General features: G+C 28.4%; 1 pseudogene; it reads left to right on the top strand.

Moving 5' to 3' along the window:
• Positions 1-9,953: 9,953 nt before the first annotated feature.
• LOC126553398 (keratin, type I cytoskeletal 13-like) lies at positions 9,954-27,918 on the top strand (annotated as a pseudogene).
• The last annotated feature ends 71 nt before the right edge of the window (positions 27,919-27,989 follow it).

The following is a 27,989-nucleotide window of genomic DNA, read 5'->3' on the forward strand; positions in this document are numbered from 1 at the left end:
CATGTAAAATATAGTTAAAAAATAATTTGTAATCTATATAATTTTCACAGTTCTTAATTACGAAAGTTTTTGAACCTTTTCTAAATCTTTCTATTTCAATAAGTCCACTTCCAATCGTGTTCATACGCTGTTTTTTTGTTATTATATTTTTGTTCATAATGAGACTGAAATAATAAAAAAAAAACACATTAAATTTATATATATATATAAATGTATGTTTTTTTTTGTTTTACATTTTTTAAAAAAAAAAATAATATAATAAAATTCTTAAATAAACAATGAGTACTTTTTTTTTTTTTAAAAAAAAAAAAATCATTTTAGATTCAAACAAAAAGATTCTGTTAATAAATTTAGATCATCCAATAATGTACAATAATCGCTATGCAGATGATAAGCTAACGTCTGTTTTCGAAATCTAACATAACCATACAAATCATAATATTTATTAACAGTAATATTTCATTTCTCAAATTTATTATATTCTCTTTTAAGATTTTTATTTTTTTATATCTTGTAAAAGTTTTTAGCTAAGTATTTTTCATATCTTAATATTTTAATTTTTCTTTTGATTAAAATTATAGTTTTTCTTTGTTCATGTTTACTTTGTACTTCCTTCTCATCATTATCATCGATTTCTTCATCCAATCGATGAATTTCAATTAAGATATGGTTAAGTAAATCCATTTTCTAAAAAAAAACATTTTTTTTTTTATGTTTTGAAAAGCTATTATGAACAAAGTAATACTTCTATATAAGTAGGTGTATAAAAAAAAGAAATAATATAAATCAGGTTAAAAAAAAGTGGGCAAGTGAGTACCGCTCTGCTGTACATTAGGTGCCGTATGGATCATTATTATATATTATAGAAGTGTTAATTGAATCCAATGATAGTTATCATTGTATACGAAAAACGATTCTGAACGAAGATGATTTGTCAGCCTAGGATAATTTCTAGTGGTTGGTGAAAAAGGTGGTTTAAAAAACCAGCTTATATTAAAAATATTTTGAAATTAAATCACGTAAATAAAACGCGAATCTTAATAACTGGTAAAATTTTCAGTATCTGCGACTTACTTTTTGAATAATAACAAATATTTAAAATCGTTTGAGGATAAACCGTTATCGTTACGCTATTTCGTTAAAATTTAAAATTCAAACACACTTAAAATTTTTCCTATAATGATGCTTCGAGTTTTCTCTATAGATACTTGAAGGTAAACTTATGGAAAACTTAGTGTTGTATTTTTAATCCTTAGTTATAAACACAAAAAATTTTATGATTTTTCAACTTCAAATATTTCGCAAATATTCATAATTTTGACGAATTTTCGTCAAAATTTGAACTTCAAATGCTAATAAAAAAAAATTGTGCCTATGTATTCTTATAATTTTTTATCACTATAAGAATAACATATGAGGAACTTTGTATTAAATTTTCAAGTATTTTGATAGGGCCAAAAAATTTTTATCGACACTTCAAAAATTTTTTTCAGAAAAATTGAAAATTTCAGTTGTCTATAAATAGCTCAAAAAAAGTCAAAATATTTTCGTTTAACGTTCACGAGGTATTAAATAAGTTATTAACACATTTAAGTTTATTAAATTCAGATTTTTTTTATTGAAATATAGAAAGTTAAATGAACTAAACAACAGTATCATATGACCTTGATCCACAATCACAATCACAAATATCGATAATCTTACCATATTTTTTTACTAATTTTCAACAAACTGATTTCCTTTTGATAATAATACAAAAACACATTTCGGATTCCATCTTCAATGTTCAATCCATGGATTATCTTCTTTTTCCCAACGATGCAATATAATACCGCAGCAAAAACATTCAACAATATCTTTTTTCCTGAATATATAAAACCGCTTTCAGCTAATGAGTATTTATCTTGAGATGAAGTCAACGGAAATAAATTGAATGTTTTCAATCTTGATATAAATGTAGTGAATTCTGGATATGTAGGATATGCATTGTTTCGTACTAACGAAACAAGTGAACAAAAACTGTTGTTAATTTGTTGAAAATTCATTTTTTATAAAAAAAAAACTTAAATGAATTAAACTTGATTAAAACTAACAGAACCTGATTGAACGATGGTTGAATATTAACTGAACTGTCTGAACTGAAATGAATTCAATAAAACGACTTTTATCTATAATTTATTGTGTAACCTGAATGTTTAACTTACAAGGGAAATAAATAGTGTTGAAGTGTGTATACACTGTTTAAACTTTATGTGTAACAGGGGAAAAAATAATTGGTTTAAGGGGGGAAACTATACCTTAAATTTTAAAAATCTCCGCAGTCAAAAGTGCGCAGAACATACATTATGGTTTTTGAGAATCAGTGTTTTTTACTAGTACAGCGGAGAAAAAAAAAGTTTGAGGGGGAAAATCCCCCTTAAAATTTTACAATCTCCGCAGTCAAAAGTGCGCAGAACATACATTATGGTTTTTGAAAATCAGTGTTTTTTTACTGGTACAGCGGAGAAAAAAAAGTTTGAGGGGGAAAATCCACCTAAAAATTTTAAAATCACCGCAGTCTGGTAGAGCGGAGAAAAAAAAAGTTTGAGGGGAAAAATCCCCCTTAAAAATTTGCAATCTCCGCAGTCAAAAGTGCGCAGAACATACAAATGTATACTACTGACTATGTATAGCAGGTAATGTTTTTTTCAAATCGTTTACAGCTTCTAGAATAGTTTGTAATGTAACTTCAGCTTTTATCATATGCTCTGTTATATCTAAACACGTTAATTCCAACTTTTCTGTTTGTTCTTCTTGTAATTGAATAGATGTATGATTTTCTTCAATTAAATGTTCAATTTATTTAATTTATCCGAATATGATTTAATCGAATGTTCAAGATTTGAATAATTTTTTTTTATTTCACCAGACTGAGAACTACTAGTAGAAACTCAACTAAATTACTTTCTAGTGTCACTTATTATTTATCCAACTATTATGTGCATTGTCAAACCCCAGCCACTTTACAAATATCTGTGTCCCCTTCCTACGAATAATTTTTTCGATTAAATATTCGTTTGGGTAATTTGTTTTACATATTTCCCCAGAGTAAAAACAGCCAGCAATTGGTTTTCCTGTATAATCTTGTAATTGATATGTAATAGGCATGGTTTGATTAATTTTGATAATTTTGAATATTTCCGCAGACCAACTTGGTAAATAACCTTTTGTAAATACACTTTTATATGTACTTATACGAACGTAATCACCAATTTTTAAACTATTTTTTCTATTAATAATTTTGCGTGTTTTTATTTCAACTGATGTTGGATCTAAATCAGCTTGTGTCGGAGTCATCCTTATTGTTCTATGTTTTGTATTATTATACTCATTAATCAATAAAGGTAAAATAAAAATCCAATTGTATGAACCTCGTGCAGTAAACTCTCTAAACATTTTTTCTTTTAATGTACGGTTGAAGCGTTCTACAATACATGCTTTCATGGTGCTATACGTTGAATATTTGTGTATGTTATACTTTTTCATCAATTTATCGAATGTTGTATTATAAAATTCTTTTCCGTTATCAAGCTGTAGTAGTTTTGGTGAACGTTTGAGTAGTATTTTCGACATTGCATTTGAAACTTCTTTAGCAGTTTTTGATTTTAATGCTATCGCCCATGCAAATTTCGTAAAACAGTCTATGACGCATAGAATATATTTGTAACCTTTATTTTTTTCGAATATGGTATCATTTCAACCAGATCAGCTTGCCATAGATCATTTTTTCCGTATACATTAACTATACGTCTTATGTAATTTTTTCTAGCAGGTTTGTGTAGTTCAAATGCGATATCTCGCTTAGACATTTGGTATACGTTTTATGTAATCAGCTTCGCGTAATTCTTCGAAAATTGATAGTATTTCGTTGGAAACACCTGTATTGCCAGCAGCTTTTGATGCTAATAGTAGTTTTAAACGGGAAACCAATTCATTCGGATCGTTCCAATATTGAAGTGTATGTTTCTGTAATTGTACAGATAGTCCACTACCAGATGGAAATAATGTTGTGATATCTCTGTATTTATTACCACTTTTTTAATTTGTTTGCTGTTTGACGTTAAATGAGCTGATGTTTGAATTAATATAGATTTATATGTTTTTAAATCGTTTTCGGTATATAATTTCGGGGCTTTTGAAAATATTAAACTACAGAGACCCTGTGTTAACGGGTATGTAGTATCATCAACAATTATCGTATTTACAAGTTTGATTTCTTTTTTACCTAAACGTACCGTTTTATTAGGTTGTAATTTAGGACCATACGTCTTGTCTATGCTGTATGAATCTAACAATTCATCTATTTGATAAAAATGTAAATCTTCAGTGTTGTCTATAGTTTTATCCAAAGTAGATTTTTGTATTTCGTTTAACGGATCGATAATCGGTTTAAATGTTTCTGTTACTATCGATTGAATATCGGCTTTTCCTTGTTTTAATGCAATATATTTTCGTTTAATATTTTCTTTTGCTTTTATCAATTCTTCGAGTACTTCACCACTGGCGTCCATGATCGTGAATGAGATGTTTTTTAAAAAACGTAAGTTTATATAATAACAAACGTGTCGAAGCCGTGACGATAACGCCCATTATCGCGTTCACACTCTTTGTTTATTACGATAAAGTTGAACCCCTTACGCTTACACGATGTACAGAAATCTTTAAATTCTGTATACGACATGTCACCAGAGCAATGCTCCATGTAAACATGTTTTAAATTAGTTTCATCTTGTTTAAATAAAACGATAAGGTTAGCGTTATCACGCAAAAGTTGTTTTGGTACTCTTGAATAACTCTGAGCTAGATAGCACACATCTATAAGGTTATGCCTTCCCCTTGCAAAGATTGATCTACATACTCCTTGCCCCTCTGTCAAAATATCGTCTAGAATATACACAGAGTTTGGTAGGGCTTTTTCAGGTTCAATAACTTGTTCGTTTTCGTAGAACGTAAATAATTGTACTCCTTCGATATCTGATAAGATATTACTCAACATTTTATATTTCGGTTGATCCAGAGTTTTCGAATATATGTAAACGTTGTGAAATCTTATTCCATTTATATTAGTTAATAATGCAAACATTAAATTCGTTTTTCCACAGCCGGACGGACCCACAATAAGCGCACGTATCGTATTAGGTAGAAGCGGACCGTGTCTATAGTTTTGAAACGAAGTAGGTGGATCTACGTTCTCAACTGTAAGCTCGGTTTCTTGTTTAATGAATTTCATTTTGATATAAATATCTATGTTGTGATGAGAATGTCATCAGTACACAATGTCACTCGCTCGAAGAAGCAACAAGAATAAGGTGGCGGGCTTATTAACACGCTTATAAACAAATTACCGGTCGAACTTCACGTGCCTGGTAAGTTTATTAAATCCGATATTATCATAATAATAATAATAATAATATTTTTTTTTTGTAGGTTATCAATATTGTGGACCTGGTACAAAATTGAAAAAACGTTTAGTTCATGGTGATAAAGGTATAAACCCGTTAGACGCTGCGTGTAGAGACCACGATATCGCATACGAACGTAGTAACTCTATCGCCGATCGTAACGAAGCTGATCATATATTAGAACAGCGAGCCTGGGAAAGGTTCAAATCGAAAGATTCTGGTTTAAAAGAAAAAGCTGTAGCTTGGGGTGTGACTACCGCCATGAAGGCAAAACGTGAAGTTGGTAGTGGTTGTGATTGTGGGTTTAAAGCAGCGGTTAAAGGACTAAAAACGTTTTAAAGAAAAATGTCGGTGAAAAAAATTTAATGAAATTAACAAAAAAGTGTGTAGCCGTCGCACGAAAAACATTTAAATCTACAAAGATAAAAGTTCCGAGAATAGTAAACATTCCGAAAAAAGGTGGTGCATTACCACTTATTCCGATTTTCGCCGGCTTATCAGCTCTAGGCGCTCTGGTGGAGTTGCCAACGTTGTTAAGGTGGCTAATGAATTTAAAAGGAACGTTCCATCACATTTGGGAAATGGTTTATACCTGACGCCATATAAAGGCAACTCGTACAAAATAGGCGATGGTCTATATATCACACCATATAAAAATGGTGGTGGGAGAGTAAAGACGAAAAAAAACTAATATCTACGTTACCCAAGAGAGCGTTGTACGATTTCGAACTTATAAAAATCGCACGTTTGTTGAAAATACCACATTTCATCGCGCGTGTTTACTAGAGATAAGTTGCCCGTTCGTCCTAAACGATTTGAATCGGCGATTGTTAACTTGGACACTGAAAACGGTACAGGTACGCATTGGGTAGCGTATAAAAAAATCGGAAAAAAAGTAAAATATTACGACAGCTTTGGAAATTTAGCACCTCCGCTAGAAGTACAGAAATATTTTCAAGGATGCGATATTAATTACAATTATAACACAGAGCAGAGATTTAATACATCAAACTGTGGACACTTGTGTATACAATTTTTATCATGTACACGATAACGTTAAACGGAAACTCGAGTGAACTGTCATGCGATTTTTTTCCGCCCATAGAGGTAGAAAATACAGCACAAATATGTCTTTTGAGCTTGCTAACAAATAATTCAATTCCAAACATAGAACCTGGTTGCAATACCATAGGTTTTCGGAATATGATTGGACAAGTTGAAAACGTAATTATACCTACTGGAACGTATGAGTTGGAAGATTTAGAGTTTGTTATAAACAAGTTGAAGCCCGACTATATAACTTTTTTCGAATTAAAATCAGATGGTAACACGTTAAAGTGTATGATATCCTGTAGCCATGAGATTGACTTTTCAATCGAAAACAGTATAGCAACATTATTAGGATTTAGAAATGTTGTATATACTACTGGTACTACACACGAATCTGAAAATACAGTCAACATAATGAAAATAAACTGTATAAAAATAGAGTGCAACTTAATAACCGACTCATTTTGTGACGGATCGCCGAGCCAGATTATACATGAATTTTATCCGACTGTTGCTGTGGGCTATAAAATTGTTGAAGTGCCTAGACATTTAGTTTTTTATGGTCTTAATACTACTTCTATAAGTAAAGTTGAAATCATACTAAAAGATCATAAAGATCGATTGATAAATTTACGTGGTGAACCAATTACGATTCGATTACAAATAACACACGGATAAGATGGCGCTCAAGTTTAATATAAATACTACTGCAATAAAAAAACCCGTCATTAAAAGTGACTGCAGTTAAGAAGTCAACACCTATATCTAAACCGAAAAACAACGAGTTCAAGCTCACGAAAAATAACTTAGATTTTCTTCGTTCACTACAATAATGGATGACACATATTTAGATGTAACGGCCCGTTATGTCGACGATTGTAAAATAACGCAAATGCAATATCATTCGTTCACGCCGTATTCAAACACGTCTTTTTCATACAATGATGAAATTAGAATAAATATTCAAAATATGGAATCTTACACTCTACCGTGTGAAAGTTATATTTACATTGAAGGAAAGCTAAGAAAACCTTACGATGCTGAAGGAGACGTACGTTTTTCGAATAATGGTTTGGCATTTTTATTCTCCGAAATGCGATATGAAATAAACGGAATAGAAATACAAAAATTGAAATCACCCGGAGTCTCGTCTTGCCTGAAAGCATACTGTTCATATACACCAAGTGACTTGAATACGTTAGACAATTGTGCTTGGGACTCGGGCTTGGACGGCGAAGATAATAAAAATTTATGAGCAACGATGTATTTACCGGTTGTATACCTCTAAAACATTTATTCGGATTTTGCGAAGATTATAAAAAAATATTACTAAATTGCAATCAACAACTGATTTTAAATCGCTCGTCTACCGATTTAGACGCATTACGTATGACGCAAACCGTAACCCCCGAAAACGTTGAAAAAAATAAAAAAATTACGATTGAATTGATTAAAGTGATATGGAAGATGCCTATAATCAGAGTTAATGATAAAGAAAAATTAAAACTGTTGAAAGTGATAGATTCACGTAAAACGTTATCATGTGCGTTCAGAACCTGGGATCTATGTGAATATCCTGTACTACCTAGAAATACTTCACATTCATGACGATAAAGTCTAGCAGCTTGCTTGAAAAACCTAGATTTATTTTGTTTGGATACAAACAGATAGAAAAAAAAATATAGAAAACGACGCTGGGCGCTTTGACCACTGCCAACTAAAAAATCTTAAGGTACACTTAAATTCTGAAGTGTTTCCATATGAAGACTTTCGTGCTGATTTTAAAAATAATACCATCAGCTTACTGTATAAAGCCTATACAGACTTTCAAAAATCGTATTACGAGAGAGATTATTCTGAACCATTGTTATCAAAAAATGTTTTTCAAACATATGTTCCAATCGTCGTTGTCGATTTATCGCATCAGAATGATAACGTAAAAGCATCGACCATAGACCTACGAGTAGAATTTGAAACGGATACGGTTATTCCTGAGAAAACTGCAGCTTATTGTTTAATTTTACATGATCAGATTATAACTTATAACCCGTTTAGCGGTGATGTTAGAAAACTGTAATTTTTATACATAAATATGTATATTATTTCTATTTGTAATTATTTTTTTTTTTTATACCTTGTAATATATTATTTTTACTTTGTGAATATTTTTATTACCGTATTATTAATAAATAAAAAGAAAACTTTTTTTAAAAATAACTGACTTGTTTTTATTTTACACAAAAATACATTAAACAGTGTGTCGTCTTTTGGGTAGTAAGTTGGTAATATTGTATTGCGGTCCGTATGGTCTATCGTTTTCGTCTGTCCAGCTTGTCTGTGATGGAGGGGAGATATCAGAAAGAATTTCCTAAAACATGAAATATTAAAATATTTGTTTTTTATAAAGTAGGTTTTGTTATATTACCTCATTAAATATAGTGTAAAATGAAGGCGGTGAAAAAGGTTTCTCGTATCCCTATAAAATATAATATATTAATATTGGTATGATAAAAAAAATAAAAAAAATTTTTTTCTTACCTCATCTTTTTCTAATTCGTCCAACCATCTTTGTGCGATATGTTCAGCTGCATGTAATTGAAGCTGACTTGTGAAATTGTAGTCATTTACATGTGTTGCAATGCAAATGTTGTTAATGCTTTTCACGCGAATTGTCATATCTTCAAGCGTTCTAGTTTCAACCTTGGTATTTGTTTTTAAGTATGATGCGATTTGATTAATTTGCTGTATTACGAGCGGTTTAACGATTTTGGTTTTTCTCTCGATGATCTCGAAAATTGACCACTCTAAATCTTGTAACTTTAATAAGTCGTTACGATTTAACAGTATGCGACATCCGTCTTGAATTTTAGACTCTATAATGAGCATATTCTCTCCTTGGTACACCATACTAGATATTGTAATTGAATCGGAATCCAAAAATAAATTACGCTTATACTTTTGTGGTTGTTCGAGTATAAATGATAAAATGTTTCCCATAAGTCGGAAAATACGTTTGAGAAAATCGGCGGAAATATTTACAAAACGTGATGGTGTTATAATGTGAATCACGGTGTTGAATTCATCTGTCGGATCGAGTCCGATGTTTAAAAACTTGCGAGATGAAAAATCAAGGAAAAAATTACTGCAATCGATTAGGTTAGCCGGTGGTGACGGAGGCACATGTAAAAACATTCTTCTTGTAAACAGCACGCATGTTTTCAATCGAACCAGCCATATTCAAAAATTTTATCACAAAACAACGCACTTAATCGAACGAAGAGTGGAGATAGACTGATTTCATTTCAGATTTTGAAACCCTCACATGTATATTTTATGGTAGGGATTTCTTCTACAGGTTAAAGTATGCATGTCAGAACATGTTAGATTATTGAATAATACTATTGTTTGTAATGCAGACAAGACTCTACATGCTTGTTATACTATAATTTTTCAAATGGTAATATGCCGGTAATATGTGATAACAACAGGGACAGATAGCGTTATCTGTTGAATATATGATAAAATAGTTCTGTGTATGATAACTGTTGAATATACATTAATATGTGTACGGTAATATAGTACGGTAATATGTGTACGGTAATATAGTACAATAATATGATAACCATGGTAGCGGCGGGGCGGCGGTGGCGTCGGTGGTGGTGGTGGAGGCGGGGGCGGGGACGACGGTGGCGGCGGGGGTGGGGGAGGCGGCGGGGACGGTGGCGGTGGTGGAGGCGGGGGCGGGGACGACGGCGGCGGCTCAGCTACGGCGGCGGCTGGTTAGACGGGTCAGCTGGATAGAGGGCTGGTTAGACGGGTCAGCTGGATAGAGGGCTGGTTAGGTTCCAGAACTCTCATTTTACACCTACTTAAGTACCTAATTATGATATTATATAAATGTTTATTACCAGTTTTAAAATATTCAGAATTTTGTTGTTTATCTTTTCTTTTATATTCTGCTTCTATCCGTGTTGCTTTTTTTTGTTCTTTTTCGGCTAATTTTACATCTCTACCAAGCATGCATCCAACACTTCCTTTTTGTCTTTGTAATGATAAAAATTCTTTATCTTCGTCTATTTTAATTAAATTCATTGCATTTGAATGCGCGATGTCAAATAAATCATCCAATGTTTCTTCAAATTGTTTCTCTCTCAATCGATATAAATTTCCAATTTTAGTTTTATTTTTTTCTAAATTTCGTAGTTCTTCATATAATTTTTTTAACTTTTTTGCACAATTATCACGATCTTGATTTGGAATCCGTGCCTTCTTCCAGTATATTAAACATTCGTCAATAGTTAATAAGGCACTTGAGTTTAAATTTAAATGTACATTTCGCATATTATAGTATAATACACTTAAACAATTTCGTTTTGAAGGCAATTTACTACTTGTAATTTGGTTATTCATCGTGCCTACGAGAAAAATTTTATTTCGTGACATTTTAAACAGTGAAAAATTAACATTGAATACTATGCTCGCGAGACAGCCGAGCCATAATGATCAAATACGTAAGTGTGTATTAAAAATTAGGTATCATTTTACACGTCTATCTACAAATATATTGTTCAGTAGGTAATCAGTATACTATTATCTGAAAACATATTAAGATAATAAGTGAAATATAGATAATATCAATGGTTGTAGATTATATTTTATTGAAATACCGGGCAATGAGCAACAATCTATTATTAAACAATTTTAATAAATGTCTCTACGATGGTTGAAAAAGTTTGAAGCGCGGTTTTAATTACATGAAGCTGACTGTTACAATAAAACATCTAGCCTAAATAAAATGTTCATAATAACCTTTTTTTAAGAAAATTTAATTAAGTTTAATGTGTACTCTATATATTTTATGGTGTCTCCAATTATTTGTTAAACATAATAAAATTTTTTTAAAAAAATCGATTTTGTAAAAAAATTTTTTTTTGTTTTTTCAATATTTTTCTTGGAAAATAATGAATTTACGAAAAATGTCGTAATTTTATTTTTTATAGACATTATTAAGGTCTATAATTAAGATCCTATACATTTTTATGCTAAGTGCTATATTTTTATACATAAACTTGAAATACAACAAAATTACCCCTTTTTGCCGTTTTTCAACCTCATATCGGCACCAGAAGGAGTTGAGTAATGCCTCCCAAATTTTACCAAAATTCCTTTCTTATATGACTTAACAAATCTAGCGGGTACGGACTAAATAGAATTAAGTTTTGAAATAAGGACCACCCTAATAATATATATATATATATAATTATTTAATATTATACAGTAGATACATTATTTTAATTTTTAAGTAGGATAATTTTATATTTACCTATTATGGTAAGTATCTACTTACTATGTTAGGTATAATTTATGTCTATGTATAGATTTTATAAAAGTTTTGAATTTGTTCTACTACTTGATATATGATAGATACTTTGATCAGTCTTCAAATAGACTAAAAAAAAAAAGTGGCGCATATAGACTAAGTACTAACCTTAGACTTATCATAGACATCTACATTTACTTCACATGTATGTCTTATGTCTATGATGGTTTAGTATATTAGACGTCTAATATACATTTCAGTGTTTACTGGGTATAGATGCTCTAATGACCAGTGTCAATGGCTAATGAAAACCGTACCACTTCCCAGATAGCAAAAATATGTTATTATTATGTTATTATAATATTATGTAAATAATTACTAATAATAAATTAATATTATTAATTCAATTCTTTATGCTAACAGAAATGTTATTATAACGTTTTAGTAATATTTATTGGCCAGAGCAATCTCATTATATTAATGACATTTGTAAAACATTATTATAACATTTTTATCAAAATGTTATTATGACGTTTATTTTGTAACAGTATATAAATATTTTTTCATACATTCAAAATCATATTATAATAACGTTTTTACCTCAAAATATATTTTAGATTAAAAATTGCAAATTTGCAAAAAATTTATTTGATATATAATTTATATATCTATTACGCTTATTAGGCTGTTTTATTAATAATATATTATTAATATACAGATGATGATTATTGTTGTGCACATAAAAATCTTAATATTGTAGTTACATATTATGTAACTAAAAAATGTAACTACATAATATATAATATTATATTGTGTAATGGAAACTGGAAAGTAACTATTTGTGCACTTACTATATATTTTACATAAAACTGAGATGCATCATACATAATCTACTGTACCTACACAATATAATGTAGATAAGTAAATACCAGTAAAATTAATATATATTCTAGATATACCTAGCTATTATTAATTATACTTAGGTAGCTGTTATATGTTATAATAATTATTACAATATGTACATATCATATTATATTATATTATGTCATATTTATTTTGACAAAATATAGTAAACCAATCATATCAGTAATTTGAAAAAAAAAACAATAAAAATTGGGTAGATATATAAGTTTTAATTTATTATACAACAATTATAATTATCAGTCCATTACATTTTTTGATTTTTCAAAAAGGCGAGAAGTTGCACCCGATTAATATGTATCAATGGGTGCTGCTATTTGTGCATTTGTAGCATCTTTATGAGCACTCATTTTTTTTACTGCTTCTGAAACAAATAATTTTAATACATTTTAATAAGTACATTAGAAAGAAAAAGTATATTATGTTATCCCAAATTATGTAGCACTTAATTTACAATTTTTTTTATATAGGTATATATAAAAGTTTTAGTTTTAATTAAAAATAATGAATGCTAAATAATTATTCAGATAATAAATTTATTGTAGTTTAAACATGATAAATTTAATCTCTTAATACTAAAACTAATAAAAAATTATATTGTGATTGAGTTGTTGGTATTTTACTTGTGATATACCTATATCATATATATTGAAAATTTTCTGAGTAAGCTAATAATAAAAATATTTTTAATCTTTTAGATATTTTGAAAAATTAATAATATTAGATTTTGTTTAAAAACTATGCTCTTACCTATTATCACTGTGCAAGAAGCCAGAGATGAAAAATTTTTTTTTCCTTTTTGCCCCACATAACTGTAACTCTTCAATAGTTCATCATGGAACATTTGTCGTAATATTTCTCTGACTGTAGGAACTAAATCTTTCTTAGAGTAGTGCTTAATTTCATTTGTCTAAAACAAGTTATTAAAAAATAATTGTTTTATATGCTCACTTTTATTTAGGTAAAGCAATATTTAAAAAAAGACAATGCTAATTGACATTAAGTACGCGAGTTAAATTTAATAATATATATTGAAGAAAAACTTACTACATTTGATCTGAATGTTCTTTCGCTTAATTTTGTTTCAAATTCGCTTAAGAGATCTTCATTGAGAATTGGAAAATACTCAGCAAATATGTTTTCTGTTTCTACTACATTATATGAATTTTGATTATGATGAGGTGTTGAATTATATAAGAAGCTTTCAATTTTATCCAACCTCTCACCATTAGCCTCAACATAATCTTTGGTTTTTAATATAGTTCTTAATATTTTTTGCATGATGTCTGTAAAAGAAATAATAAATAACAATCAAAAATTACACTTACAATAATGATTTCAAAATAGATATAAATTAAAAATATTATGTTAATAATGAAAAATACCTAATGTATTACAACGTTTAGTTGCATTATCTTCATTTTGAAGTGGTCTCTTATATGTAGATGTAGTGGTTGCTTTTAATAATTTAAGGTTATTTTCAGTTACATTTTTCATCTTTGTACTTGATGCACCTATATTCATATAAAAATAATTAACATTAAAATAAGGTATAGTATTCACTAAAACATTTGATTTAAACTAGACTAACTATAGGTAAGACTTCAATAAAGATATATAAAATGGTTATTAAGCTAATAACTTACTACTCTGAAATTCTTCTATAGGCGAGCGAGAAACATGATAGTTAGTAACTTTAAAAGGTGATGATGGTGTATGAATAATGTAATGATCTTCATCATAAGCCCTACTTCTTGGGTTACTGTATTCTAGATATTAAAAGAAACATTTATAATTATCTATCGACATTGTTATTGTTATTATTATTATTAAATTAATTGTGTATAGATGTATACTATACATTGTGTAGTGAATTGATTAATTTACCAGGTTGCCATCATAATATAACATAGCAATACTCTATTGATACTGTTAACATTAAAATATCTATCTCGTACACAATAATTATAGTACTCATAACATAAGTATACCTAAACTACTATGTTTATTGGTTGTTGCATTAGCTTCATTTGGAATTGACCTCTTATATGTAGTACCTACATCTTTCCTTAAATTTAAAGTTATTTTCATTATGTTTCATATTTGTACTTGATACACCTATAATATTCATATAAAAATAATTAAAATTATAATAAGGTGTAATATTCATCAAAACATTTTATGTTAACTAGAATAACTAGGTAAGATTTCAATAAAAAAAAAATAGATATATAAAATGGTTATCAAGATAATAACTTACGAGTACTACTCTGAAATTCTTTAGTAGGAGAGCGAGAATCATCATAATTAGTAACTTTAAAAGGTGATGCTGGTGTATGAATAATATAACTGTCTTCATAAGCCTTACTTCTTGGGATACTGTATTCTAAATATTAAAATAAACATAGACATTAAACAATTATTAAAGCTTAACTAGATAAAACATAATAAAAAAGTAACAAAAAACAGAATGTGCTTGAATAAATTTAGACATATACATCAAATAGTATTCAAGAATAACTTACTACCTACCATGCGATTCTTGAATATGTGAAGTAGAAGCATTACAATTTAAGGGTCTTAGAAATGATGATGATGATGGTTTATCTATATTTTGCAGGTTAAGAGATTCTAAACAAAATTAAAAATTATATATAAATTATAAAATTAAGATTATTTATTTATACTAAAAATGAAAAGTATTACTATCACAAGATGATTTGTCTTCAAAATTGAGATGCCTTCTTACACGTTTATTTAAGTTGTCATCTATACAAAAATATGTATTTATATTTTATAAACATTATAAAATTAGGTAGTTTAAATAACTATTAATATTAAAAATGAATAAATATTTGTTTGCAGTAAAAGTAGGTAAAATAGGTAATGAATAACATAATTAAACATTTAGCATTTACCTTTATGGGATTTACTTGGTCTTTGGTTTGTATTATATGAAGAGACATTATTGAATTTATCACATGACACTGGTGATGCTAAAATAAAACGTGAAATTACGTTAAATAATTATTTTCCAAAACCTAAAACAACTACCGATTTACTTTAATTTATCGCAAACTATTAAAGTATTAAATAATAAATATACATTGATATTTTTACAAATAATTCATTTATTTTCATTTTTGATGAAATTATAATAATTGATGAGTACATATATTATAAAAATTAAAATGTATTCATATTTCTTACCTAAAAACAAATCATTCTTCTCGGAAAGCTGAAATGATGGATCTCCACTTGTGTCATCACTATGTTTGTTAATGGCAGTTTTACTATCACAATCTAAATAATAATTATTTACTGATAGTTATTACTATAATAATGGCAGTAATACAAATTATACTTAAATATATACTATGTACTATTATAGTGAGGCAGATTATATAATTAAAAAATTATAGATCGTACCAATTTCATTTGTATCCGGAATATATGTAGGTGGATTGGGAATTTCCACTGAACTTGTAGTACTATCACGATTTCTTATTTTTCTTCTTACCACTTCATGGTCTAATCCGATGTTATTTCAGCAATTTTGGCTTTAGTCTTAGCTTCTTGTAAAGTTTCTAGAATAGTGTAATGTGTAAATATGTTTCAAATTATTTCAAATAATTGGTACAGTAATAATAATAAAAATTAAGTTACCAATATTTTTTTTTAATACTCTGACAGGAAAATAGTCATACTCTACATCATTTGGTTGAAGCTTATATTTTATAGACTTTTTAATGTTTTTTTTTGGCCATGCACATAAATTATTCTGAACCCAATGTGAAGGTACAGCATCAACTGTGTCTTCATTTTTTAAAAAAACAACTGTATACATCCTAAAATTTTAACTAGTTAGTAAAAAAAACACAACATTCATTAAAATAATCAAAATATACCTTTACTATATTTGTTTCTTAGAATATTTTACATGGAATGAAGAAATGGAACAGCAATTAATTTATTTTCAAAATTAAAAATCATAACTTTTTTCTTTATGTCAGATATTTGCCAAGCTTGTAGGGTATTAGATAAGTTATTAACTATATAAATGCCAAAATTTGATGATTTTATAGGTTCATCATAAAAGTTTTGCATACTATCAAATGTTTTACCTATTAAAATGACTTGATTAGTATTTTTTCAGTAGGCTATATTTATTAGTTTTACAATCTCATTTTTATTGGAACAAAAATAAGAATCTGCATCAACTTGAGTTTTAAATTTTAAATTATAAAATAATAATTTATTATACTGTGGACTTGTAGTACTTTGTATTAGTGGACCTTTATTATGAGGACCAGCTAATTTGTATTCTTTTTTGGATTTGACATTGTTGATAAGTTGCCTGCGTTCTTGATATCTAAGCACTATTTGTTCTAGAGGTTTATCCGGTTTTCTAATAAGTGATTTTAATGTTTGCATATAGTTTTCAAAAGGGAACGCACTACAATTGTCTAAAGGTCCATAGCGCTCATAGTCATCAACTATATGCAATAAACCATGAATGTTATGGGATATGTAATGACTGCCATATAAGTCTTTAAATGAATATACAAAGTATTTCAATAAATTGCGTGCATAATTTGCATAAGACAAATGATCTGGACTTAGTAACACTATCATTGCAATGCTTAAAGCCATAAAGTGTTTATAGCAATTAATTGATAAAGTCTTTTTCAAAATGATAGGAAAAATGTACAGTAAATAAGTTCTAAACTCAGTGGCCTTAAACCGAGCAAACTCATCTAGGCTTCTGGGTTTTCTTGAAAATTCACAAGGGAATGATGTTTTTAAACTCACTGCATCACTTGATATTGCATCAATTTTCCATGAAGGTAGTCTCACACTATATGGTCACTTTTTCCATAGGAATATCAACTTTTTAGCTGTACCTAAGCAAATCAAGTGCATGTAGTCTAGTGAAAAGTTTGACACTACATCAAATCTTGGTATTTCTGGTAAACATGATATATCTAATGACGCTTGATATTCTTTATCTACTTTATCTAAATATTCACCATGTGTTCTACTTAAAGGCTGTAAATCAGATTGATTATATGGCAAACAAGTACGATTTTAAATAAATTCTCCTTCAATTTTACATCTTGTGCAAGAAAAATACCCAGTATGTCCTTTCACATTTAACACAAATGACTTAGTAGGACTATCGCAACAAATAACATCTACAGTTATTTCATATGACTTGTTATTTATTATAATACCATTTGAGGTTAAATGTTTAGCTTCCATTACAAAATCTTTAAGAAATTCATTGCAACTAGATGGTTTTTTATTACCATGAAAAACTCCAACAGGAAAAACTAAATTGTCATGAGGTCTTATATAAGCCAGTATAGGCCAAAACTGACTGGACGTACTTTTGGAAATTGGCAAACCATCAATACCTATTACTAGTTTTATTTCAGTGACATCATGTTGAAAATTATTTTCAATTCCACTGCCTAGACCAAAATGGTAATACTTTCCCGAGTCAATAACTCGCATACAGGTATTATCAATTGATTTAGTTTGAAGTATTGTTCTAGAATCTTTTGGTATATTTGAAAAACATGAATGTTTTCGAAGAATTACCAAAAGGCTGTCAAGAGCACTATGAGTTATATTGTTATTCAAAACCCATGCAGAGAGCATACTACACATTGATGACATATTGTCAGAAAATTGATTTTTGTCCAATTTGTTATTAACATTTTGAGGTATATATTGAGTATCACAGGGTATTTGGTTTGAATGACTCGTCTGTTGGATACTGATATTTGGAATTTCCGTAAAAGATGTATTGGGAGAAAAATGATCAATGGTATTAGAAGCATCTGGAAGAACTTCAGAGATGGTTTGGACTTGAATATTAGGATTTGATTCATCTTCTACAGTTAAGACATTGGGTGAAATTATAGGAACATCATTTGAAGTGTAGGCAAATAACTGTTCTTGAATTCGGCGTCTCTTTGAACGGCGACTTTTAAATTTATTCATTCTAAAATTATAGACAGATACTTGCTAAGAATTTATAATAGGTATATTTAAATTTGAATTTGAATTCTACAGTGACCAATGAAGAAGTAGATAGTATATAAAGTTTACATAATTAGCATATTAATACATAATATTCAGAATGTGGGGCATTAATTTCTTCTGATAGGACTTTTTTTGTATGAATAAAAAAAAAATATGGAAATTGCATAGGTACAAATAATAATAATTTAAGTAACTATATAGGACACCTAATTAGTAATTTAATAAATTACCTATAAACATATCATCAGACTTCATAATATAATATATTTAATTTATATTATAATGATTATAGGTGATACATATTATAAAAATAATTATGTTCAAGTAAATAAAGTAGTAGATACCTACCTATACCTATCTATAATTATTAATTTTAAATTAAAAAAAAATATTATGTTACATATTAATTTAGTTATCAAATCGAAAATAAGTAAGTAAAGTAATTATATATTCTACAATAAAAGAGGAACAACACATTATTATTTTCTTGTATCCCCTTATTTCAGTTCATGCATTTATATATTTGGCGTTAGGTGAATTGCGTCCCATTTCCACAAAACTAGGTGAATTGCGTCCCTGTTGTAATTTAATACTAGGTGAATTGCGTCCCTGTTATATTTAATGCTAGGTGAATTGCGTCCCATTTTAATAATAATTAGATATTTATACTTAGTATAATATGTAACAAATACATAAAATATACTAAGTTAATACATTAGTTGAAATATAATTTACAAATTATATATCAAACATTAATAAACATATTTATTATTTTTTTTATTTTTTAATTAGAATATGAGCTAAATTTTTAAGTATGACATAAATCGCGTGATAAAAGAAACAACCCAGTGGCTACAATTCACAAAATAAATATATACAATTTAAATAAGTAATAGCATAATAATATATTATATTATATTATATCATATCATACAATTAAATTAAACAGCTTGATTATTGGTAAGATGAACAAAAAGCACTTAAATTTAATATTATATAAAATTGCATAAGGTTCTAATAATGTAAAAATATATCATAATATAGTATGTCACTGAGTAAAATGTTAAAAAATTATTAATTTTAAAATAAAAATATAGGATTTAAAAATTTTAAAAATTTGGTTTTATTTTTAATTTTTAGTTAAATTTGTAGGTCAATTATTTATGTAAAAAAAAGTAAAATTATTATAAAAGTATATTAAACTGGTAAAAATTTAAATGAAACGGCTTTAACGTATTCAAATCTGGTTAATAATTTGTTATTATATTCAACCATTTTTTCTCGAATATAATTTTCTTTTTCAATAATTTGACGTGATTTTCTTTGTCGATTACTACGTATTTTTATGTATGTTTCGGATTGAATATCTTTTATAACATCAATAAAATTGTAAATATTTGGATGACTAGAAATAAATAGATTATTTAATTTAGAATGGAACGCCTCACAACTGTTGGTTGTCCGATTTGTTGTTGGTGTAAATTCAGCCCAGATACTTGGTGGGAAACTTGCATCTTTTGTAATGTAAGTTTTAAATATGTAATCTATGAATTTATTAATTCGTTCGTCTTCAATAAGTAAAATAGATTGCAAATCATTCTGAAAGCATTCTTCTACCTCATCTGAATGTAAGAAAGGCAACCCAAATAAATACTTTAAAAATTGACTTTTTTCAGAATTATAATCTTTAAAAACTTTTGTCAAACCAAGAGACTGTATTTTTCTCCACCAACTTTGCCCTAGATGAAAACGACATCCCTTAATTTGAGCTGTAGGTAATACATTCCTTACAGCAGAATGTATTGCGGATTCAAAATCTATGTGGACATACGTAGGAGAAAACAGGAAACTATTTGTATCACAATGATGTAATACATGTTTAAATAATTGCACATACGTTTCAGTGTGTTTGTTTTGTAGTAAAAAATATATAAGAGGCACGTAATTATCATTATGGAGTCCATGAATTGTAAAAACTTGCATAAAAAATTTTGGACACGATTTAAATGTACCATCAATATAAATATGTTGTACTTTGCATAATACCTCTAAATTTGATATCGTTGAAAAACCAACTATGCCATTTGGTTTGTCATTCACTAATAAAAAATTTTCCAATTTATTGGTTTTTATTTCGTACATGCATAAAGAATCGTGAAGTTCGGAAAGGCTTTTTGGTAGTTTTGGGTGAACAGATGTACGTGCATAACGAATATTTCTTTTGATTAGTGCCACATCGCTAGTTGTTATCAGTGTTGCCGATTTAGTTTTTCATATTCCGTTAGATGGCGTTCAAAATCCCACTAAAAATTACACTACATAATTGGCGCCAAATTACACTAAATTTTGATAATATCCGCTAAATTTCCCACTATTTTTTTTTTTTTTAATAATATATATTTTGTCGGCACCAGCTAAAAAATAAAAACAATTATTTAAAATCAAAATCATTGTTTTACCATGATTTAATATACCGAAACAAAATATAACAACATTATAAATTATAATATTAATAACAATATAAATCAGGAACTTTCTTGTTCAAATATCACTGTTAAAGTGGTAAATATATAAAAAAACTTTTTGTAATTTGTAATACATGTTTCAATTACAATTTACAAATGCATAATAACATTATTAATATTAAATAATAATTATAATTAAAAAATACAGGAAAACATTTCAAAAACACTATAAATTATAATATTAATAACAATATAAATCAGGAACTTTCTTGTTCAAATATCACTGTTAAAGTGGTAAATATATAAAAAACTTTTTGTAATTTGTAATACATATTTCAATTACCATTTACAAATTTATAATAACATTATTAATATTAAGTAAAAAATTATAATTAAAAAATACAGGAAAACATTTTAAAAATATTTAACAACATTAAAAATTATAATATTAAAAACAAAATAAATATTTAAGTTATTTAACACCTAACTTTCATATGATACAGGCATATCCGGCTCGTCAATATCCCATCCATCATCATCTTCATAAACCATTTCGGTTACAGGTGTACTTGAATTTGTTGAAGTATTAGTAGTATTACATTCTTGGTCATTACACTTATCATACGTTTTCATAGTACCTATAGGAAGATAAATTTAAAATTTTTAAAATATTATAAACAAACAATTAAACATTAGTCATCAATTCAATTACCAATTTGAAGTAAGACACTCTCAGGAAATTTAAATTCATTACAGCATTTCCCTTGTCTGCGTAACCCAGCACGAATTGACAAAATAGCATTTGTTGAGGCGTTTGATAACTTATTGCGAAGTTTGCTTTTCACCAAATTCATTTGGCTAAAACAACGTTCTACCTCAGCATTAGACCACGGAAGGACTAAAAGGCATTTTGCTAATTGGCCAAGTTCATGGAAAGGATTTAAACCCGAACTATCTTTAAAGCTGAATATTTCGGTCCATAACTCTTCTGTGGATTTTTTTGAACCCTATTGAATTAAATTTAATTTTTGCCATTGTGATTCAATTTTAGTAATGTCATTTAATTCAACCTTCATTAATTTGGCCAATGATACGATTGAATCCTTAGATGCATTCAAACATTTTTCCGGAGACAAAAGTGATGTATTTTTTAATGTTTTTATATTGTCCGGAAGTCTTTTTTGGAGTTCAGTGACAAGATTTATTATAAAACTTATTATTACATTGCGAATAATTTTTTCGACTTCTGGTTTTATTTTTAGTGTTCTACATTTCTCTTCAAACTCATACCCAAGGTAGGGGTTAGGATGTAAATAATTTTTTATATTTACTTCTAATAGATTTGCCCTGCAATCTGGTGTAACCACTTTACGAGCTAACCCTTCAATAAATAAAACTAGATCATCTAATAATTTGATACGGTCTACTGTATTTGATTGAAATAATTTATTGATGTGTTGTGCTTCAGATAAAATTGGCTTAAGAAGAATAAAATATAGCTGATTATTCACATCACTATACATTTTATATAATGTTTTAGCTTTATAACACTTTTCTGCGTTGCCTGCTTCCATAAAGTGTTCTTTCAAAATATCCCATTGATCTAGCACTCTAGACACCGCAACTTCAATCGATAACCAACGTGTTGAAGACACACGAACAATTTTTAAAGGGTCAATACCGTTATTTAATCTATGATATAAGATTTTATAAGACAACTGTTTATTAGTTGAATGTGCAAACCAATTATAAGTCTCTGCAAGTAAAAATTCCAAATAGTCCGGTAAGCTATTAGATACAGCAGCAGATACTGCTAGCTGTATTGAATGGCATATACATCTTACCAATACAAGATGTTGTACTTCCTTTTGCAATAATGCAAATACACCAGAATGTTGACCAACCATAACGCTGGCATTGTCGCAACCAATTCCTCGCATGTTTAATATATCTAGTTCGTATATTGACAGGGTTTGTTTAATTCCTTTTATAACACTAACAGCAGTACCACTTTCAAGTTCAATTAAATTTAAAAAAGTTGAAACAATAGATTTTTTTAACTCAGAATAATAAATGATGTATACTCCTAACTGCTTATTGACACTTATATCAGTCGACTCATCCAGTAAAAGACTATATACGCTTGATCCAATGTCTTCTTTCAAATTGGATTTAAAATATGGGTAAATTATATTTTTCAGTATAGCAGTGCATTTAGTACGGTGTAACTGAACGTGATCTGTTATGTTATTGCCTTTAAGACACAATTTTATAACCTCAGATAAATGATCAATCGACGATATTGCACAGTGGCTATTGATAAATAAAGATAGGTTAGCTTCTAAGGTAGCAGCTTTAAGTTTCGTGTCATTCGATATTGATTGGTAAGGTAATTTAGTTTGCCGAGCACAGGAAAATGGTTCAGAAGATTTTATATGTTTTTTCGTAAGCGCATGAGCACTTAGATCTGCTAACCTTGCTGACATACTACTCTTACAAAACTTACATCTAACTAGAGTACTATCTTCCACTTCTTCAATCCAATCTTTTAGTAGCGAATTATTCTTCCATTCAGGTCGACATTTCTGTGTATAATATGGTTTTTTACGATTCATATTAAAATAAATATTAAATGTACTGTTCATTTTTTTTTTATATCAATTTCCTTATCATAACTCCGGAGAATTACTGGTATGGTCACGGAGACACGGAATAATATCATTTATTATATTAAATACTAGTATTTAATAAGTATTGTAGTTATACTAGAAATATTCTGTGTTTATAACCACGGCTATAGATAATATAGATAGATAAAATATTATCTATAGCCGTGTTTATAACCAATGCCACTACTTAATCAGTTTTATCACCTATTAATCATAATAAAAATTACAGTTACCAGCAGTGTAGTGTTGCCGATTTAGTTTTTCATATTCCGCTAGATAGCGTTCAAAATCCCACTAAAAATTACACTAGCCACTAAGTAGCAATTTCTCCCACCATTAAGAACCCTAAAGCCACTAGATTTAGTGGGAAAACCACTAACTTGGCAACACTGGTTGTTATTGTTTCTACGTCATTTTTTTTTAATTCTACTTGTAAAAGTTTAGATGGTTTTGACGAAATATCATCTATAGCTTTTCTTTTAAGAGAATTACTAATATTTTGTCGATTTAATAATTTTTGTTCTGGTTTTGGGTGATTATGCTCTGTAGATTGTTCTATTATATTAAAATTATTTTCACATTTAAAAAAACATTTACAAGATTTTAAACAGCAGCACCAACGTTGTACGTCATTTCTTAATAGTTTTTGGAATCGAAATTTAAAACCTTCAATTATAACTATTTTTTTGTTTTTTTCACTAATTGAAAACTCCATTTAAAATTAATAATAAATAAATAAATTACACTATATACTGAGTACTGACGATTGATGACTGCGGACTGACGGACGACTGCTTGTCAACTGTATACGTTGGGAAATTTGAAATCACAATTCACAAATATTATATAGTAATTATATGTTATCGCAATTATTATCTCGAACGATCGAATATAAATATAAAAATTTACTCAGTCCGATTCTAAACGCGCGTATTGCATTGATACTGAAACGGTCATGTGAGATAAAATATTATTTAATTCTTGGATATTCCGATAAATGATATAAATAAAAATTAAATAAAATAAAGGTTCTACTGTTCTGCAGTTATATCGCTTAGAACGAAATATTTCGTGTGTAACCTTTCCAAAAGTATTGGGGACGCAATTCACCTATTCAGAAAAAATATCGGGGACGCAATTAACCTATCTGTGTATTAACATTTTTTTTTTGGGACGCAATTCACCGAACCCGATATATTTGACACGCGACTACCTAAATAATATCTAGTTGTATAAATAATATTTTTCGGAGCTCATAAAGTTTAAAACTTTAAATACGTTTAATGTTTATTGGCTTAAAAATGTACAATTAATAACGTACCTACTATATTGTTCTTAATAATATTATAATATACATAGTGTAGTGATCTCTCACTATCGTTTATAAATGAGTGCTTGACATCTGCAGTTGGATCAAGTTGTCGAGAAAAGATTACGGGTTTTAAAAGTGAGACAAAGACACAATGTTAATACAAGAGTTTATTAAAATTAAAGTTATAATTTATTACAATAAAACAAGTGTATAAGAATTTGAGGACAGCACGTTAAGTAGCTGCCCGAGAAAAAGCTAATCTAAAATTTAGACGCAGACTAGCTCTATGTAGATATGAAACTAATTCTAAAAATTAAGACGGACAGAGACCTGTATTTATATGGTTCTCTGTACCCCCTGGTTGTACATGATAGAGACTAGGAGATGGACAAAAAGGTGTGTTATAGAATGTTGTCATTGTAGCTACAAAAGTGGTTTTGCGCCCAAGACACTTAACCCTGGATCGGACTTGTTGTTGTGCTATTATACCAAGGCGTGCGCATCTATGATTTATGTGCATGGTTTGTTTGTCAAAAGGGAAAGAAAAAGTTGTTTGTGACTGTGTTTTCCCATACGCTTTGATTCTTGGAAATTGCCATCAAATTTAATTACGTATTGCTACGAGTACGATAATAAAATATTTAAATGCGAAGAACCTTGTAGTACATGTAGATAAGTTAAAATAGAAAAGAAAATAGTGAGACGACTCCGTCGGCTTACTACAATAGTATAATATCTTACCTGTACTGTTGGATGTTATAAATTATAAATCATATAAACGGTATTCAATGATGGATAATGATCCGGAACACGAAGTGTCGATGTCGAAGTACAACACGGCTGAGTGGCTGACGATGAATGGTGAAAAATGAAAATATGTGAATAATATTTAGTATAATAACAGCACGACAACGGCTTCAGCGCTCCACTAGTTTGTAACCTTTGTCTTCTTGTTATTTTTTCTTATACAATATAATCAGCAATCGGCATTGGGATTTCCAGTTACCATCGTTTAGTCGTCCACGGAGTAATTTTAAGATTACGTCACATATTATACACAAATCACAATTATTTATTATTAGAACTCAAAACTCATAATAATATTCTGATAACTGATAACTTATTAGAGCTTACTATAAATATATAGTTACTGTATATTGTTATGTCTATGATTAAGAAACCAAGAAAACCCCATGGCCTCAAGTCCATAATATTATACAATTCAATTCTATAATTTATGATAATATATAATAATATGTACTATTTTAATAATTAATAGTATACAATATATATATAATTATATAATATTGGTTGTCCATGCGTATGCGGGACAACCGCCAAGCGCAGCGGCTCGGCGTTGCCCGTGATAAATGAAATAATTCTAGTGGACTTACCCGCTGTCTTAAATTTAAACTACACGTAGACATGATTTTAATACAATAATTTATCTATTGTTTTTACCATATATAAAATACGCTGGTTTAAAAATGATTTTTTTTTTGTTTACAACATTATTATCATTATATTGTTCCGTACAAACGTTTATTTACTATTATTATTATATTACGAAAATGATATTACAATTATAATATCATAATTATGTTTCGAAAATATATTTTTAATAATATTATAAATACACAATTAATAATATATTTATATAATATTTTAAAATCATATCTATTATAATGTTATGATATAAATGTTATAATTATGAAATTGTAATGTTTTTAAAATAATATTTTTATTGACATGGAATAATAATATATTAATAACATTATGATTACGGAAATGCTATCTGGGTTACGTGTAATACGTATTCATCTCACACTGAAGATTTTGGGGATTTACAAGTACATATTGATGACTTAATAAAATCGAAATCAACATTATGCGATCTTAATAATTGTGAAGGTTTATGGACTATTGAGACAATATTGAAAAAACACATTTTAATTGAAGTTTCGAACATTCCAGAAGGTAAACACATTTTTTTTTTATTATTGTTTAATGACAACTTTCCATTAGAAAATTAAAAATAGTTTTTAAATGGTGTAATGTAATAAGATTTTAAAACAATTAATGTACCTAGTAATTGTATGTTTTATGTTTAATAGAAGTCTTAAACATTAGTACATAAATTTAATTTAATTATTTCTCATAACAAATTTTAAAATTTTTTAATAATCAAAATTTGCCCACTACCCAATCCTCCACGAATAGAATATCATTATAGATTACATTTTTGCTATCTATTTGTGTATTTTATTTAGATAAATTATTCTATCAAAACTCTAACAATGAAGACGAAAACTTATTAAATGTAGTAGAAGCAGTGTATGGTGATGTTATTTGTAGTTTGGAAAGCATACCAACTAGAATAACTAGTATGAATACACTTTTTATTCTACGTGGAGCAGCTGTATTTTTTGGAAAAGATCTGCTGCAAGAACAAGTTTAGGACATTATGTAGCAGTTGCACTTAGAAAAGACGGACATTGGAAAGAGTATGATGATTTCAAACAAACCAGTACCGATATCAAAATTAACAATATGCGGTGTACAAATTCTTTTATACACAAAAGAAAATCAAGAACTCAAAGTATTATTATTTATTACCATTAAGTATAAATTGTTCTTATTTTAATAACGTTTAATTTTAAAGACAAAAAGGCTATTCCAATATGATTAAAAACGAGGATAAATATAATAATAAAAGGTTAAAAAATCAATTTATTTATTCGGGATTAACAATTATAATGA

This window comes from Aphis gossypii, unplaced genomic scaffold (genome assembly GCF_020184175.1).
Source record: "Aphis gossypii isolate Hap1 unplaced genomic scaffold, ASM2018417v2 Contig00225, whole genome shotgun sequence".
Lineage (NCBI taxonomy): Eukaryota > Metazoa > Arthropoda > Insecta > Hemiptera > Aphididae > Aphis > Aphis gossypii.